Raw genomic sequence first — 17,658 nt, 5'->3', positions numbered from 1 at the left:
AAACGAGAAAGAGTCTGGAAGCCAAAACTCCGGTTTCACCCTGTTTATTTTACACACATAGAAGTGGCAGCGTGCCGTAATTCACAGAGTCCTTCCTAGCGCGTTTCAGCCCGTCCTCGAGCCTTGGTCACAGATGTCATGATTGGTGATGAATATGACCAACCAATTTAAATGTTACTGTGATGCAGTTTTGTAGTCATAATAGGCTGCAATGACCAGCATGCAGCGAGAGTGAAGATATCTCATGTCCACGTGCAAAGTACACATCAAAATACCATCATGTTCCTGAAGTGGCTAATTGATCAAATAGACGCAAAGCTGGTACAGTGACTTGGTGCATTTAAACATATAAAAATAGTCTGCTTTCATGTGCCGTACGAATAAAATAACTTTTGAAAACAGGGGAATTTGAAGCCAGTAATGGAGAAGTGCCTGACTTCTCCAAATCACCCTTTCTCACCTCAAACTATTCATAATCCCAGGAAAATCCATTGTGAAAGAGAGCTGAGCGGTCATGCCCCCGATATTTATCCTTCAATACCAGGCATTCCTCCACTGTTAGAGGGCCACAGACCCTGCAGAGCGGCTTCAAACAGGAATCGAAGCCACTGTTGCATATTCCCCCCCAAAAAAGAGTCTTGAAACCAACCAGTTACATCACTCAATGTAATGGGGGAGAGGATGTGGTCTGTCGGCTAGAATGCCGACTTTTGTGCTGGAAACCAGGGTTCGAGCCTCGGGTCGCGTCCACATCCTGTGATTCTGGGCAAATCACTTAATCTCCCCGTGCCCAGGGGCGGATTGGCACAGCGGGCACTCGGGCATGGGCCGAAGGTCCGGTGTCTCAGTGCACTCTGTGCACTGTTTTTTCCCCCTTTACCAGTCCACAGAGAGCACTGACAGGGAGAGGAAAGCAGCTTTGCTGTGCGGCCTGGCGGCCGTTCAGCGATGATCATCTGTGGCCTCTCCTTGACCCCCTGCCAAGCAATCATGCTGATGGCGGGCTGGGGAGGGGTGATTGTGTGCCAGAATAGGTCTCCTAGGGGGCCAGGTGTTGCTCAGGCCTAAGAGCCATTTTCACACGGCCCCCCCTGGGACCCACGCAGCCCAGAAACAGTGTTTGTCCTAACACCTCGCCCACAGCCCTTCACATTCAGGGCATAATAGGCGAGGAAGAATGGGTCTCACTATGGGGGGTGGTGTGAGGAACTTGCACCATCTTCACATTAGCCTATCCCCCAACCCCATGGACGGCCCAGAAGCTGTGGTTTTGGTTTAGCCCCTCTCCTGCCACGCCATTGCCCTGAGGCACTGAAGGGCTGGGGAGGGCTGAGTAATTTACAAATAGCTGGGGCCTCGCTGTTTTGAGGTGCTCCTGTGCTGGAGGGCTGGGGAATATTTTTTTTAATAGAAAGGGGCTTTGCTGTTTTCAGGTGCTCCTATGCTGGAGGGCTGGGAATAATTTGGTACTAGAAAGGGGCCTGGCTGCTTTTCAGGTGCACAGCTTGTAAGACATTGTCACCTTGGCCCGGAGTCCTTCCCAAGAACAATATCCTCCCACTTACATTCCTTGTGTGTTTCATGAAAGGGCACGGCTGCGAATGTGGGCCACGCCCCGCGAATGTGGGCCACTTTTTTCGTCAGTGCCCGTGCCAAATTGTGATCCCAATCTGACCCTGCCCGTGCCTGAATGTGTAATGTACATACGGTGCTCGTGTAAAGCGTTCCAATACCTTCGGGTTGACTTCGCGCTGTATAAATATGCAAAAAATTTTTTTAAATGTAACCAGGTTTGAGCCTAAGCGTTGGCTCGGCTACCTGTGATTCTGGATAAATCACTTAATCTCCCCATGTCTACCAAAATGAATGAGCCGGTCTGTAACACAACTAACTGGTGCTCATGCAAAGCGCTCCAAAACCTTCGGGTCGAGTTTGCACTTTATAAAACTGCCCAAAAACACAAACAAACATTTCTAAGAAGACCTTTGTGATAAGTGTCTCATCTTCTGAGCATGCGCAGTAGAGCGAGGGTGGCCGGGCTCTCTGAGACGACCTTTGCGATGAATAACACCTCCGACCTTTGTCTGAGCATGCGCAGTATTACTATGGAGAACGGCTCTCATTAGTATGTCTGCCAACCCTTGTCAGAAGTGTCTCGTTTCCTGCGCATACGTAGTAGCACGGCGCGTTCTTTTCGTGTGCCCGAAGATCCTAGTGACAGTGTCTCGTCTTCTGGGCATGCGCAGCGAGTAGTCTCGCGGAAGCTCGCGCAGGTCTTTTAAGCGGAAGTAGGCCCTGCCTCCTCTTCCGGGGGCCTCTGAGCGTCCATTTCTTTCTGTCTCATATTCAGCACCGGCCGCTGAGGAGCAGGTGAGGCGGGGCCGCGAGCTGTGCCGAGGTGCAGGTGAGGCGGGGCCGCGAGCTGTGCCGAGGTGGAGGTGAGGCGGGGCCACAAAAGGGGGTTCACAGTATTTCTCACACCTTCTGCCTCTTGAACCCGCAGAATGACCTCAGGGTTCCTGGGGGTGCATTTACTATATTAATCAGTTTGTCTCAAATAAGTGTCCCAGTGCGCGGGGTTCACCGCAGAATCATTGATGTCACCGGTAATCCCACATTACATACGAGGCGCCCTGGAATCCCATGAGGCAGCCAGAAATGACTAATATCAATGACATCAATCATTCCAGTTGTGTCAATGCTTAATCCTATTTGCCATCCTACATTGGATCCTGGGCCCGTCTGCAGGTTGTCTTTCTGGGCCATAAAATAGGCTAGCACAGGTGCTTTGCATAACCAGACATGGGAAACTTTGCTTGAGCTTGTCATTTCTGTACTGGAGCCTTGTAACTTTTGAGCCTGATGGAGGAACAGGATTGAAAGTAGCCGGGACATAGGTGACTGCACCACCAGACTAGTCACAAAGGTATATCCTATTGCCCACCTCAAATGATCTGCTGCTTGTAGATCACAAAAATAATAGAGCTAATTTGGTTGGATGAGAGGCGATATATAGAAGACAGACACTTAGGTACATACAAACACGTAGAAACAAGCAATTACAGATAAATGAATTTAAGATGTCTTTATTCTTTGTTGTGCTTCACAAGATATAACCAGCCAACGCGTTCCGCCCAAACATGGGCTTCTTCAGGGCAGTGTACTATTTTAAGAAGGCGTAACCAATAGCGCATTTAACCAAGTGGTATGTTTGAGACTGATCCAAGTGCATGTATTTAAAGCTCATGGTAGAGCAAGGTTCGTTAGATACCTTCAAAAGAAGACTGGCTGATGCTCCAAGGTTCTATACAAACTGGGTTCAGTTGTACCGGCGTGGTAATTGCCAGTGGCTGGATAGAAGTTTCATAAGACTTCAAAGCGGCATTAACCGTACGCAGAAACCCGGAACCGTGTCCGTTGGCGACGTCCTTAGGCCAGCACGGTTGAAGCTTACTATGTCCGAGAGTTAACTTGTGGGCTTTGGCTCTGCTGGTTTAAGTAGATTGGTACCCAGTGTGTGGGGGAAGCCAGGTCACACAATTGGGAACAAAGCGTACAAAACAGGCTTTGGAGTGTTGGCGTTTTGGTGCACACTATTCAAACACTGTATAATTCATTCCAGATGTGAAAGGAGGTTGCATGCCGATGAGTAAGGAGCTCTTCCTGCTGACCCAGTTCCAACCTATTCAAGCAGTGCTTTCTGGGCCTCCGAGAACAGCTTTTTCTTGTGCACTTAATAATTATACAACTGGATGGACCATGGGATGGATCTTGCATGAGCTTCAGCTTGATTGCTGTGATGCCACACCTGCTTTAGTATCTATTATTGACGGATGCTGATCTTACAACTCACAACCTTACATTCCAATCGCCTTTGGATCTGTATGTAATAATGTCTGATTGCTCCTAGGCCAAACTTTGTTTTAAAGCAGACCAACATCTTGGGTCTTACGTCATCTTTAGATTCATGATGGGCACTTTTCAGACATTCTTAATTACTATAATCTTGTTTATTGGTTATTTGCATCAAATAAAGACCCCTGTAAGGATCTTAAGGAGGAAATTAAAGGGCGAGAGACACCTGAGGTCAAGGGTGTGTGTCCTGTTTTGACAGGGACGGAAAACTGACCCCTGTCACCCAGGAAGTCCTGTTTCAGTAAGCAAAGTTCTCATCTCAGGATGAAACTCATGAAAGGACGAGGCTTTCCAAGAGTCTGTGACCCTGGAGCATGAGCCGCAGACCCAAATCTTCGCTCCTGAGCTGGTCTGGAGAGCCACCCCATCTGAAGAGTGTACCCACATTGCCAACCTAGGGAACGGAATACCTTCTCTGTGTGACAACTCCTGGGGTTGCCTGATCCATCATCATTGGAATATGTTTCCATATGGTGTCTTTTGCTATTAAGGTCATATTACATAAACGGGTGCACCGTCCCTTCGTGTAGGTGCACAACTCGATTGGGTGTGCCTGGTGGAGAAAGGGATAATGCACCATATTACGTACAATATTCACTCTTGTCGTTGAGGTGCGTGTGGTGCACAACCAGTGCACCTTTTAAAATACTGCTTGTTTTCGGCCATGTCTGTAATACAGCATGGGCTGATGACTCCACTCATTTGAGTAGGACATACTCTTTGTCATAATGCAGGTGTACATTTTGTATCCAGATGTTTGAAGTGACAGAAGGGACCACTCAAATGAATGCAGCCTTTTTTTCTAACATGTATGTGACTTAGAAGTCCAAAAAGGCAGAACGGGTTTGCATTTTCAAAAATTTTATTAGGCGCCTGATTATAAGTTTGGCGGTCCATTGGACTGCTGAATCCATGGTGGGGGTGTGCTGGCAATCAGAGACCACCGCGCCAGTGGTTCGACTTCTGTATTAGTTCTGTGATCAGTGTGGTTTGGGACCCCTGCAACCATCAGGGATCTGCGATCCCTGGCGGTGGGGGCTCCCGGTGGGGAAGCAATATGCCTGGCGGTGCCACTATGGCACCGCTGTGCATATTACGAGTTTCTCCACTGCAAGCCTTTTCATGGAGGTGAGCCTGCCATGAAAAGGCTGGTGGTGGAGAAACAAAGGGGGCCCTACATGACCCCCTGTTGTCCCTATGCAGGGGAGCACATGATATGCCACCCTGTGTAAATGCACCCTTGTTCCCGCAGGGCATGGGCTACTCAGGCCATGCTGGCAAGAAACGTCCATTGGCAGTCCCGCGGCGGTGCAGCTATTAGGCTCACTATGAGCCTTTAAACTGCACCACCACGCTGCCCACCTGCCAGACAACAAAATTACTTGTAATCTGGCAGGCAGGTGGTGGTCGACTTTGGTGGTCCTGGAGCGGTGGCTGGTGTGGCGGCCTGCTCCAGGACTGCCAACCTCATAATCAGGCATTTGAAATTATTGTAATCATGAAATAACCTTGCAATAGCACTTTTGAAAGAAGATGGTTGTATAAATGAAATATTTCTCCACAACACCATATGACCTATTGTTATTGTTACGTTGGTTTTGTAGAGTAACCCACTTGGATAATACAACAAGACCTATTCTGAGCACAAACTATAATTTGTATGCAGAGGCACTTAAAAACAGGCGTTTCCTGCCTTGCCATCACAATACAACTACCAGAGTCCTTTAACAATTAGAATCTCATGTGCATGCGTGTTAGCATTATTTGAAATTGGATTTAACATGATTGTAATTATGAAATAACCTTACATAAGCACTTTTTGGCCCCTTTATACCCCTCCGTGCCTTTTATGGAACACTGCTTGAATGAACATTAGTCTTTTTTTTACAGTGATAGTTTAAATATTAGGGAGCACGCACGCTCTAGTGGGTGAAAAACATCCTTTATTAACAACATTTTATGTTCATCATTAATTCAATGCATTTAACAGTACATGAATGATTTGTATTTGTAATTGTTTATGTTGTATGGAAATGTAATGTGCACATCGCACTACTTCAACTGCGAAGTATATGGCCATTACAGGTTTGACATTTTTTTTAAAGGGTTGGCCGCTATTGTATTGGGTTGAGGAAGGCCATACACCGAAACGCATACCATCTGCAAATTTGGGTAAAGCAGCTTAATTTTCGCAAACTGGAGTGCTGTCCATGTGTAAAATAAGGTTATATTTTGGTGAATATGTCAGTGACAACATTAATGTTCTGAACTAAAAATAAACTCAAGAATTCACCAGTTATAGTTAGCTGAACTATCTATAACTTGCTCCCCTGCCATGCACTGCTTATGACCTCACATATTACATCACTCATGATGTTCTAAGACATCATTTATGGCATCACTGCTGACATCTCAAATGACATCACTGATGACATAATCCACTGAGTGGCTTAGTATGTTTTATAGTTTACATTGTGGCAGGTAGCTACCATATTACTTTTCTACCTAATTTTGTACAGCCTATGTGCAGCGAATGTGTGTAAGTGTTTGAAAAACTTGTGTGCTCCTAGTGCCCCTTGGGTGTGTAGAGGTATTGAACAGGTTATACATCTTTACACTGGATTGTAGCTCTGTGTGCAGGTGACAGTTGACAACTTGTGTTCAGCATGTTCAACACAGGTTTACATGCTATATATCAATCAATCAATCAATCCATCAAACAGCATTTGTATAGCGCGCTACTCACCCGGAGGGTCTCAAGGCACTGGGGGAGGGGGGGTCCGCTACTGCTCGAGCAGCCAGGTCTTGAGCTGCTTCCTGAAGGCGAGGTGGCCCTGGGTCAGGCGGTGGTGGGTTGGGAGGGAGTTCCAGGTCTTGGCGGCGATGTAGGAGAAGGACCTTCCCCCTGTGGTGGCTCTTCGGATGCGGGGGGCGGCGGCGAGGGCGTTACCGGTCGATCGAAGCTGGCGATTGGGAGCGTAGAAGTTGAGGCGGCTGTTGAGGTATCCTGGGCCTTGGTTGTGCAGGGCTTTGTGTGCGTGGGTGAGGAGGCGGAAGGTGATTCTCTTGTTGACCGGGAGCCAGTGCAGGTCTTTCAGGTGCCCGGAGATGTGGCTGCGACGGGGGATGTCCAGGATGAGTCGAGCTGAGGCGTTCTGGATCCGCTGGAGTCTCTTCTGGAGTTTGGCGGTGGTTCCGGCGTAGAGGGAGTTGCCGTAGTCCAGTCGGCTGGTGACGAGGGCCTGGGTGACCGTCTTCCTGGTCTCAGTGGGGATCCACCGGAAGATCTTGCGCAGCAGGATGTTGAAGCACGACGAGGAGACGGCGTTGACTTGTCTGGTCATGGAGAGGGAGGAGTCCAGGATGAAGCCCAGGTTGCGTGCGTGGTCTGTTGGTTTGGGTGCGCTGCCTAGGGCGGGGGGCCACCAGGAGTCGTCCCAGGCGGAGGGTGAGGATCCCAGGATGAGGACTTCCGTCTTATCGGAGTTCAGTTTCAGGCGGCTGTTCTTCATCCATTCGGCTACCTCTTTCATCCCTTTGTGTATGTTGGCTCTGGCGGTGGCGGGGTCGTTGGTGAGGGAGAGGATCAGCTGGGTGTCGTCGGCGTAGGAGATGATGTTGAGGTTGTGCTGGCGTGCGATGGCTGCGAGGGGACTCATGTAGACGTTGAAGAGGGTTGGGCTCAGCGAGGAGCCTTGAGGAACGCCGCAGATGACTTCGATGGCTTCTGATCTGAAGGGGGGGAGGCGGACTCTCTGTGTCCTTCCGGCGAGGAAGGAGGTGATCCATTCCAGTGCCTTCTCCTGGATTCCGACGTTGCTGAGGCGCTGTACTAGTGTACGGTGGCAGACAGTGTCGAAGGCCGTCGAGAGGTCTAGGAGGATGAGGGGCCGCTGTTTCTCCGTTGTCGAGCAGGGCTCGGATGTCATCTGTTGCTGCGATCAGGGCGGTCTCGGTGCTGTGGTTGACCCGGAAGCCAGACTGCGAGAGGTCGAGGGATCCGTTCGTCTCGAGGAAGGCGGCCAGCTGCTTGTTGACGGTCTTCTCGATGACTTTTGCGGGAAACGGGAGCAGCGAGATGGGACGGTAGTTCTTGAGGTCGGTGGGGTCGGCTGATGGTTTCTTCAGTAGAGCGCTGAGTTCGGCGTGCTTCCAGCTCTCCGGGAAGGTAGCGGTGTTGAAGGATGTATTGATGATGTCCCGCAGGTGGGGTGCGATGACAGAGTCGGCCTTGTTGAAGACGTGGTGAGGGCAAGGGTCGGTCGGAGATCCGGAGTGGATGGAGTTCATCGTGCGGATGGTGTCTTCGGTGCTGATCGGGGTCCAAGCGCGGAGGGTGGTGGTGGGGGGCGGTGGTTCGGTCGAGGCGTGCGTCGGTTGAGTACTAAAGCTGTTGTGTATGTCCGCGATCTTGTTGTGGAAGTAGGAGGCGAGGGAGTTGCAGAGGTCTTGCGAAGGGGTGATGTCATTGTTTCCGGCGTTGGGGTTGGAGAGCTCTTTGACGATGTTGAAGAGTTCCTTGCTGTTGTGTGCGTTGTTGTCCAGTCGTTCCTTGAATGCAGTTTTCTTGGTGGCGTGGATCAGTTGGTGGTGTTTTCGGGTGGCGAGCTTGAGGGCAGTCATGTTGTCCGGTGTTGGGTCTCTGCGCCAGGCTTTCTCACGGGCTCTGCAGTCCTTCTTGGAGCTCTTGAGTTCGTCGGTGAACCATGGGGCTTTCTTGCTGCCGGGTCTGCTAGGCGGGGTCCTCAGAGGGGCGAGGTCGTCTGCGCAGTCGCTGATCTATTTCGTGAGGTTGGTGGCCGCTTGGCTGGGGCTCGTTGCGCTGGTGGGTTCTTGCTCAGGGAGGTCGCGAGCTGGTCGGTTGTGATCTTGATCCAGCCTCTGCGTGCAACCTGTTGCTGTTGGTGGTGGATCGTGGTCCTTTTGAAGCTGAAGTGGACGCAGCTGTGGTCCGTCCAGGGGAGTCCGGTGGCGTGGCTGAAGGCGACGTCCTTGCTGGATGAGAAGACGGGGTTGAGTGTGTGTCCGGCGTAGTGGGTGGGGGTGGTTACCAGTTGCTTAAGTCCGAGGTTAGCGAGGTTGTCCAGCAGGGTCGTGGTGTTGCGGTCGTTGTTGTTCTCCAGGTGGAAGTTGATGTCCCCGAGGAGGATGTAGTCAGCAGAGGGGAGGGCATGCGGGCTGACGAAGTCGGCGATGTCCTCGCTGAATTGTGTGCGTGGTCCCGGGAGTCTGTAGATGAGGGTGCCTCTGAGGGTGGTCTTGGGGTTGATGTAGATCTGGAAGTGCAGGTGCTCGGCGGGTGCGAGGGTGTCGTCGGTGTTGGTCGTGATGCGGATGGAGTTCCTGTGGATGATGGCGATGCCTCCTCCGGTCTGGTTGACGCGGTCCCTCCGGATGATCTTGTAGCCGTCCGGGATGGCAATTGCGATGTCGAGCGCTGAGGAGGTGTTCATCCAGGTTTCCGTGAGGAAGGCGACATCTGGGGATGTGGTGTCGAGCAGGTTCCAGAGCTCGACGGCGTGTCTGTGGACGGATCGGGTGTTGAGCAGGATGCACTGCAGGTGGCTGCTGCTGTTGCTCGTCGAGGTCTTGGGCACTGCTGGAGTGGTGCAGGTCCGGATGCAGGTGAACTTGCAGGAGTTGCAGCAGAAGGGTCCGTCGGTACGTCTCGGGGTGGCTTGGTAGCAACCTGGGAGTCGGCCGGCGTTGAGTGCGTTGAGGTCGGTGGCGCTGTAGGTCCGGCGGGCGGGCTGGTGTCTGCGGGGGCCAGGGGTCCTGGCACTGGGCGCGGTCCATGCGCGGACGGGCACAGACGGGCTTACCTTTGGCGCGCCTTCGGCGCACAATCGGCGCGTCCGCTGCGCGTACGTGCGGTCGCCATATATGGCGAAGTGGGAGGGAGGGCGGAGCAGCTGGGAGGCGGGAGCGGGGAGGGCACAGAGGGCAAGGGGGCGTGGCCATGAGCACGGCGGCGGGGAGCGGGGCGGGGGTCACAGGGGCAGAGCGAGGTGATCGGCAGCATTGAGTTATTAGAAACGTTACAACATGACACTTTCTACATAACATAGAAGACTGTGTACACCAGGTACTAACCCATGCACATGTGCTTCTTTTGCTTCAGATGATGATCTATCTGTAAAGTTTTCACTACGGGATGAAAGCTTCAGGTAGTATAATCGTTAGTACTTTCAAACCGAGGTTATTTTAAGTTAATAGTGTCTTTTTTGATAAGTTTTGCATAGAGTGTACACTGTTCTTAGTAGATTCCTTTTAATGCTCTGTAGTGTATTTTTCATGAGAGATTCACTGTCTGCAAACAGTGTGGTACTGAATAAACCCTCTCCATGGAGTAAACACTGTTTACAGTACCCACTTTTCTGTTCATATCAACTTCATTTCTCAGTGTAGGTTCGGTGATTGTGATGTATTTGATATGGATACCAGCTGTCCATAGTAGAGCATTGATTTTGGAACAGACATTGAGTCTTTTGAGAAACTTTCTCTGAACAGTTATATACATATTGAACACCACGTGCAATGAGGGTTTGCCATATATCATGTTAATGTGAATTAGGCTACCCATGAAGTGTATGGTATAGGGCCAGTGTTGCACATGACACATGCTTGCTACACCTAAGGGAGTTGTGTCTATAATGCCATTAATGATGATCCATATTATTCCGAGCTATTTTGTACTTACTTTCAGGCCCCTAATGCTATACTAGGTTATAGAGTAATGTGTACGAAAGAGGATTGAATGATGTCATCAGTGATGTAATCAATGATGTCACTTGATATATCATAAGGGATATCATAAATTATGTCATATAACATGACACGAGGGAAGTAATATGTGAGGTCATAAGCAGTGTATGGCGGGGACACAAGTTATAGTTAGCTCTGCTTCTTATAACTGGTGAATTTCTGTGGTTTTCTGAGGTCAAAACGTTAATGTTGTCACTGACATATTCACCTAACTATGGTACTTTAACCATTGTTTTTTCAGTGAATTTCTAAGTTAAATAATAGATCTTTTTATCACACGTAACTATAACATTACTTTAGCTTCTGTTTTTTTAATTGAATTTCTAGTGTTTTTTTTGTGGAAAATTATAATTTCTTACCGTATGTTAAGCCATACCCCACCACCTTTGGCTGTGCTGGGTGGGGGATTGGCAACAGGGCCTCCTGTCCTGTGGGTAAGACCTGTGGCCAACCCACCCTGAGGCAACCAATACCCCTGCAGGCAACCAACCTCAGGCGGCACACAGCCTTTCGCCGCATTTGGTGTGTGGTTGACAACACAGCCTGGTTTGCAGCCAGGCCCTGCCTCCAACACCCCGCAGGCATCCACCAGGAGGCAGCCCAAACCCACGTTGCACACAGCATTTGCTCATGCATAAAAGGGGTTACCCATAGGGCCTGTTTTGCAACCAGGCCCTGCTTCCAACTCTCCACAGGCAGCCATCCCCACATTGAGCACAGCCTTTCACCATGCACTGAGGGGGGCAGGGATATGTGCTTGTGATTGTCATCTGTACTCCTACCACTCGTAGATGGGTTCCTCCTTCTTTTTATTTTAATTAATGAATTGTTCTCCTTCACTCCATCTGCATACTTCTTCTTATTATATTTTGGAAGCACTTTTCCTTTTCTTCGTTTAGCTCTCAACTTTCTCTCCCATTTTAGCATTTTGTCTGACTTTTCATTTTTCTTATGCGCATTGTCTGCAAATCCCTATGACAAACGCCTACTGTGAACTGACATCAGTTTGTCTTTTCTTCTTTCCTGGTTCATAGATTCTACAGGGCTCTGAATCCCTGGTGAAACCAAAACGTACTCCGCCTTGGCAGAAGCAATTTGTGGAATCCAGGGTCACCTAAGCCAGCAGGTAATGACTGAAGCTGCAACTTCTCTCCTTGTCGGGGACCACCATCACAGTGCAGGGTACTACAAATGGGTGGGGTTTCGTTAAAATTAGTTCCTTCTGTGTCTGAGGTGATAGTAATATGTTCTGAGCATGAACCAGTCACCATGCTTCTCAAGCTTACATCCGGAGGACCCCACGTGTCACTACCTTAGTCGCATCCTTGAGAGGTCAAGGTAGGGGTCACACTTCCCATGATTCTGTGAACTTGCATAATGCGAGGTCGAACTGAGATGCCAGACACCATTTGTGCCTTTGTTGGAAGCTGATAAATTATGGATGAATATTAGAAACAACCTTTTCTTTCCACATACTAAATATCATGCTTGTGCAATTGCCAGAAGCATCAATTGGTATTTTAGGTCATTGTTACATTGGGATTAACTAAAGAAGAACAAGTTGTCAAGAAGACTTTGGGAAGGAACAAACTTTGATATGTTTTGCTTGACTTGAGTGGAAGCAATAGGGTAAGGCAGAATTAAACTGAAAAAGAATCTGACATTTGAAGTCAGTTTAGGGAATTAAGAAATGAGAAGTCACTTCCACTGAATCCAAGGTATTGCCTGACATGTGATGTGAAAATCAGAAAAAGTGATGTTGTGAGATGACATTTTTTCAGTGAGATCGTAATTGCAGCAGTTGGTACAGTGTCCCATGATATATTTATCTCTAAACTGGAGGAGGTGGGTATCAAAGGGAAAGCACAAAAGTGTTGTAAATCTTAGTTTTATGATCGGCACCAGGCAATACAGTTTCCACATTTTCAGACTGTGTTAAAAAAGGTGAGGAGGGATGTGAGAAGTTGGCCTGATATATGATGTTTCCAATTCTGGAACCACCTTGTATCAGTCCAAATAACCCCTTATGGTGTCTGGTTGTAAGTCAACCTTGTAGGCAAGCTATCTTAAGGGTAGCATAGACTAAGCAGCCTTAAAGGCTCAACTCAAGAGGTCGTGTTAATATCAAATGAAAGGACACCACACAAGTATATATTATAAAAATATATGTGTTTATTTCTAAAAATAATCCCCAGTACCCTTTATGGACAAAGGGGCACAAGCGTTAAATCAAAAGCACAGTATAACATACAAAGTTGCACAATTATGGATGAGGGCGGGTGGCCACTCAAACCATATATTAAGAAAGTGGTATAAGAGATACCAATCGAACAGTGGTTAGGCCTAGGGCATCGCTGGGAGCAGTCGGGACAAGCAATGCTGAAGTCGGGAAAAGCCCGCGGGATTCGGGTGCAGTGCTTAAAGCACACGCATGCACCAAGGTTAAGTCAATGGTGCGTAAAAGTTACACAAATAGAGTTTTAGGATACTTCCGATGAACCTAGAAAGACAAAACTTTAGACACAGACCCTAGAGGTGTGTACCAGTGTGGGAACACCGGCGTTGCAATGTTACCTCACCCACAGGAAGCGGGTGCATAGGGTCGAAGTGGCGTTGGGTTTCGTCACGCAGGTTCTGGGTGCTTGAAGCTTAAGATGCTGCAGGCGATGTGAAGGAGAAGTGTCCGGTGTGATTCAAGGGTGGATCCGAATAGAAAAATACCTGAAAGCAGAGGGGACAGAGTCTGGGTCACTCAGCAGTGACCAGGGTGGAACCAGGACGGAACCAGGCAATGTCGGGCGCAATCAGGTGGTTGTCGAGGAGCTTCTCTCCGCTGCCACGTGGGCTCTGGGGCATCAGCGACGTCCAGGAGCGGGTCACGAGCTGTCCCACGTAGGCTCTCACCGTCGGCGCTGTCGGCTTCAAGATTGGAGCAAACAACACTTGGCAAAAGCAATCCACGCGGAACTGGAAGATTGCTTCTCACTCGGACCAGGAGGGTCAGAGCGGGTGCTCCTTTTCAGAGGAGCGAGTGTAAATCTGGAGCAACCAGAATCACAAGTCGTATTTAGGTTTTCGCCGGCACAGGGGCCACAAGCCAGCTGGCAAGTGACCGGGCCAACGCGTTGAGCCAAAGAAAGCAGAAGGGCCCCACACAGCACTCGTCGAGTGTAGAGAGGTGAGCTTCGGTGCAAGAGTGGCTCAGGGTTGGGGCTTCTCAAACCCCGGTGTACAGCTTCGAGGGTCACTCGTGGGCTGCACGGTCAGCGTCTCGTGGTCTTTTCAAGATGGCGTGCCCCACGCTTCCGGTCGCCTCCACGGGTCTCAGCTCTGCAGGGACTGTGGATCGGGCTGTAAGAAGGCAGGCAAGCTTGATCTCGTCGATCTCTGTCGCTCGAGTTCCGGCGGGAACTGCAACAAAGCAGACGTCGAGGTGCTGGATGGTGCCTGTTTGCACAGGGTGGTCACTCCTTGACCACAAGGGAGATTCTTCAGTCTTCTACGTCGAGTAGGATGTCGAAGGGTCCAGAGTTTCGTTTCTTATGTTTCATCAGGATAATCTAAAGTGCATTGGCACTGCTCCCATTCTTATACCAATCTAGGGGGCTGGATTACCTGCTAGGTCCCCTCCTATGGGTGGGACCCAGGAAGGGGGTGGGTATACCCCTTTCCTTTGATCCAGGCCGTGCTGGGACAGCGGCTGGTGGGCCCCAGAACCGGTTTGGCCGGATTATGCAAGGGGCAGCCTTGTGCGCCCCAAGCAGTGTTTGGTTTCTTTCAAACCTCCCTGCTACAATCCACTATCTCCTGTCTGGGGTGGTGTGACACCTCCCTGTGACAGGAAATCCTTTGTCCAGGCCTCCTTGGCTGAGTTTCGGTCAGCTACAGGGGGTCAGACCCGTGTCTGTGGCAGAAGCATCCATTTTGTGGATCTGAGGCTCTTTTAAAAATCAACCGCATTACAGTAAAGTAACATGTCTTCTCCCTCTAGAGGGGTGGAATGATATCCCCGTCGCCAGGACTGGCGAGGGGATAGTATTCCAAATCGTATGACACCTTACACGACATGTTTTGATAAAGCCAAACCAAAGTTGCCATATAACCGCGAGGATTATAATGCACTTAATAGTATATGGTATGGCATTATCCTGGAACAGCTTAGGGAGTTGTTCCCGACAGCTGCAGACAGGCTCAGCTCATGCTAGAGCTCCATCTCGCATTAAACCACGCACTCTGCCTCCAGGATTGATAAGGCCTTCCATAGGAGTGGCTCACAGGTTTATATGTGTCCAGATATAGGTTTAGATATAAGTATACTATATCTAAGCAAGGGGTGATTACACCACCTTGCCCCAGCTGAGTGATCAGCCAGTTGTGTCAATTTACGAACCAGCCAGGGGTGGCAAAAGATATGCTGCAGCCCCTGGTAGGCCTTGGTGGCACCTATGCCCTGAGCACCTATAGTGCATGGTACAGGGGCTGACAAGGAGTCCATTTCCAATTGTGGTATGTACCTATAGCACATGTATTATGAATTTAGAGAGAGAACAGCAGGCTGGGGTCTGATTAGCAGGCCCACAGCCTCAGTAAGTCGAAAACCAGTGAAGCAAAAAGCAAAAAATTGGGGTGACCATAGGATAGCAGACCCTACTCTCCTACAAGGGATGTCCCTCAAGGATCTTCCCTGAGTCGGACATTATTCACTCTTTGTCTGCGCCCCCTCATGCTGTTAATTACATCTCATGGAGTAAAATCTATGAACTATGCGGGTGGTACATAATTGATGTATCCATTGATTGCACAGCCCCTGACCCATTAACTATCTTTTATAGGTGTAGGAGGGACGATTCATCTTGGCGATTCCCAAATTTCTTGCAATTCAATGGGAATAAAATTAAAATCATGTGTTGCTCCAGTGGCAGAACTTTAAGAGTGTTCCCTTCTGATTGTTGGCCTTTATCAGGGGACCCATTGCCCACGACATCATTGGTATTTAGGATTTTATTCATTGTTATTTACACTGATAGTAGAGCGGGAGGACGCCTCCTACTAATTTTCGTCCTTTCCCTCCCACCAAAAGTTTTTTTCTTCTGATAATATTATATTATTTTTGCACAAATTATTGCTGTAGGAGTGTATATTGACAGTAAGTTGGTCTAAAAAAAGAAGTATTCATAGTAAGGCAAACAAATTTGAGTAGACATAGTAAAAAAAATTGATTGAATCTCAAGCGTCGGTTGTCCAGTAACTAAAGAGTGCGATGAGGCAATAGTTGAAAATCATCATTAAGCCTGGGTATTCCAAGTCATAGACTCTCCTAACCACCCTCTCTTCTTCCGTCTCCAACGCCTCCCCCCCCCCCTTCAGCTCTGATTCAGGACTTATTGGGCAGATTGCTGTCAAGATTATAACTATAACTAGTCCTGACTGCACCAGAATACAACTATGACTACATATGCATTGTCGATGGGCCGGCCTTCTTTTCATCTTGTTTTTGAGCCAACCCGTGTACGTAACTTTTCTCTGTATCATTTGCTAAGCTTTCTCATGATCAATTACTATATATTCTGTGGTTTGATATTGATGATCCCTATAGTCTCACTGGTTTTATAAGTAATGTGTTTTTTTTGTTGGTTTGCTTATAACTTTGGCACAGTTTGACAAATCTATATGCAACTTTCCAAAAAAAGTCAGTCTCATCCATCTCAACTCTTTCATGGAAAGCTTCAGGGTGATCCTTTAAGCAGGAGTTGTGAAAAAAGGGATCTCCACTTGACAGATCACCCCAAAACTTTCCATGCACAAACGAGGCAAAATACAGCATTTTTTGGAAAGTTTTGTGAGGATTCATTAAACACTACCAAAGATATAAGCAAAACCTCCTCACTTTTGTTGTAGTTCCTATTAGTTTTATTATTGATTTCTGCCAGCAGCTTTTTCAGTGAAGCATTGCCCTCTGCGGGCCACTTCCCTCCCACCCACTCCAGTGGCACCATCTGCACCACATTCTCTCCCCTGTAAATGCCCTCTAAGTTGCTGGTGTCCATCCTCGGGCAGTTACAGCCCCCCCAGGCACTATGTTCAGGGCTACTGGAATTATGCGACGATTTTTGCATTATTATAGAATTGCCGCATTCGCCACATAAGCCAGCATCTGCCGCATAATCTGCAGATTTTAACAAAATAATTTTTTGTTTCTGGCTCAAAAGTTAATAAAAATGCAGCAACACATGTTGACGTGCGGTGGAAGGCCCTTTGCAAAGCTGGACTGATCACCTTCCAGTTGCTTAAAGCTAAAAGTGTTAAACTAGTACTAATGAGGTGCAACCAATGCCCATACAGGTTTCCTACTTTAAAAATGACAAAATATCAAAGTAATATTGTTACAAAATGGTGCCGCATTATACCACATAATTTGCCCTTTCTTGGTGCATAATTTAGTCAACCCTACCACATAATTTTGTCCTTTCCTGCCACATAAGTCAGTGGCCCTGACTATGATATTGCTTTATAACAGGAGAAGAGTAAGTGGTGCCTTGTGGCATTTTCTTTCACCCATGATGGTCTCAAGGCACTGAAGGGGGGAGGGGGGGGGGAAGGCAGCAGATCTGTTTAGCTGAAGAGCCAGGTGTTGAAGGTCTTCCTCAATCAATCAATCAATCAATCAATCAAGGCATTTATAGAGCGCACTACTTACCCGGAGGGTCTCAAGGCGCTTGGGGGGGGGGGTGGGGTGCCGCTACTGCTCGAACAGCCAGGTCTTGAGTTTCTTCCTGAAGGAGAGGTGGTCTTGGGTCAGACGAAGGTCGGTCGGGAGGGTGTTCCAGGTCTTGGCGGCCAGGTAGGAGAAGGACCTTCCTCCTGTTGTCGCTCTTCGGATGCGGGGGACGGCGGCGAGGACGTGGTTGGTCGATCGGAGGTGGCGTTTGGGAGCGTAGAAGTTGAGGCGGTTGTTGAGGTAGCTCGGGCCTTGGTCGT

General features: G+C 48.8%; 1 protein-coding gene across 4 annotated transcripts in view; it reads left to right on the top strand.

Annotated features, from left to right (window-relative positions):
- Positions 1-2,304: 2,304 nt before the first annotated feature.
- The window catches only part of LOC144770958 (uncharacterized), a 48,426-nt gene continuing 33,072 nt past the window's right edge, over positions 2,305-17,658 (top strand). The window contains exons 1-2 of one of the 4 annotated variants that reach the window (XM_078655808.1): positions 2,305-2,370; positions 11,715-11,806. The gene's annotated coding sequence lies outside the window, so the exon portion shown is untranslated. Of the gene's footprint in view, positions 2,439-10,059; positions 10,083-11,714; positions 11,807-17,658 lie in introns of those variants that run through there. The other 3 variants (XM_078655805.1, XM_078655807.1, XM_078655809.1) reach the window with 3 other exon arrangements.

The sequence above is a fragment of the Lissotriton helveticus genome, chromosome 7, assembly GCF_964261635.1.
Source record: "Lissotriton helveticus chromosome 7, aLisHel1.1, whole genome shotgun sequence".
NCBI lineage: Eukaryota > Metazoa > Chordata > Amphibia > Caudata > Salamandridae > Lissotriton > Lissotriton helveticus.
The sequence above is the reverse complement of the archived record's forward strand: the minus strand, read 5'-3'. Positions and strand labels throughout refer to the sequence as shown.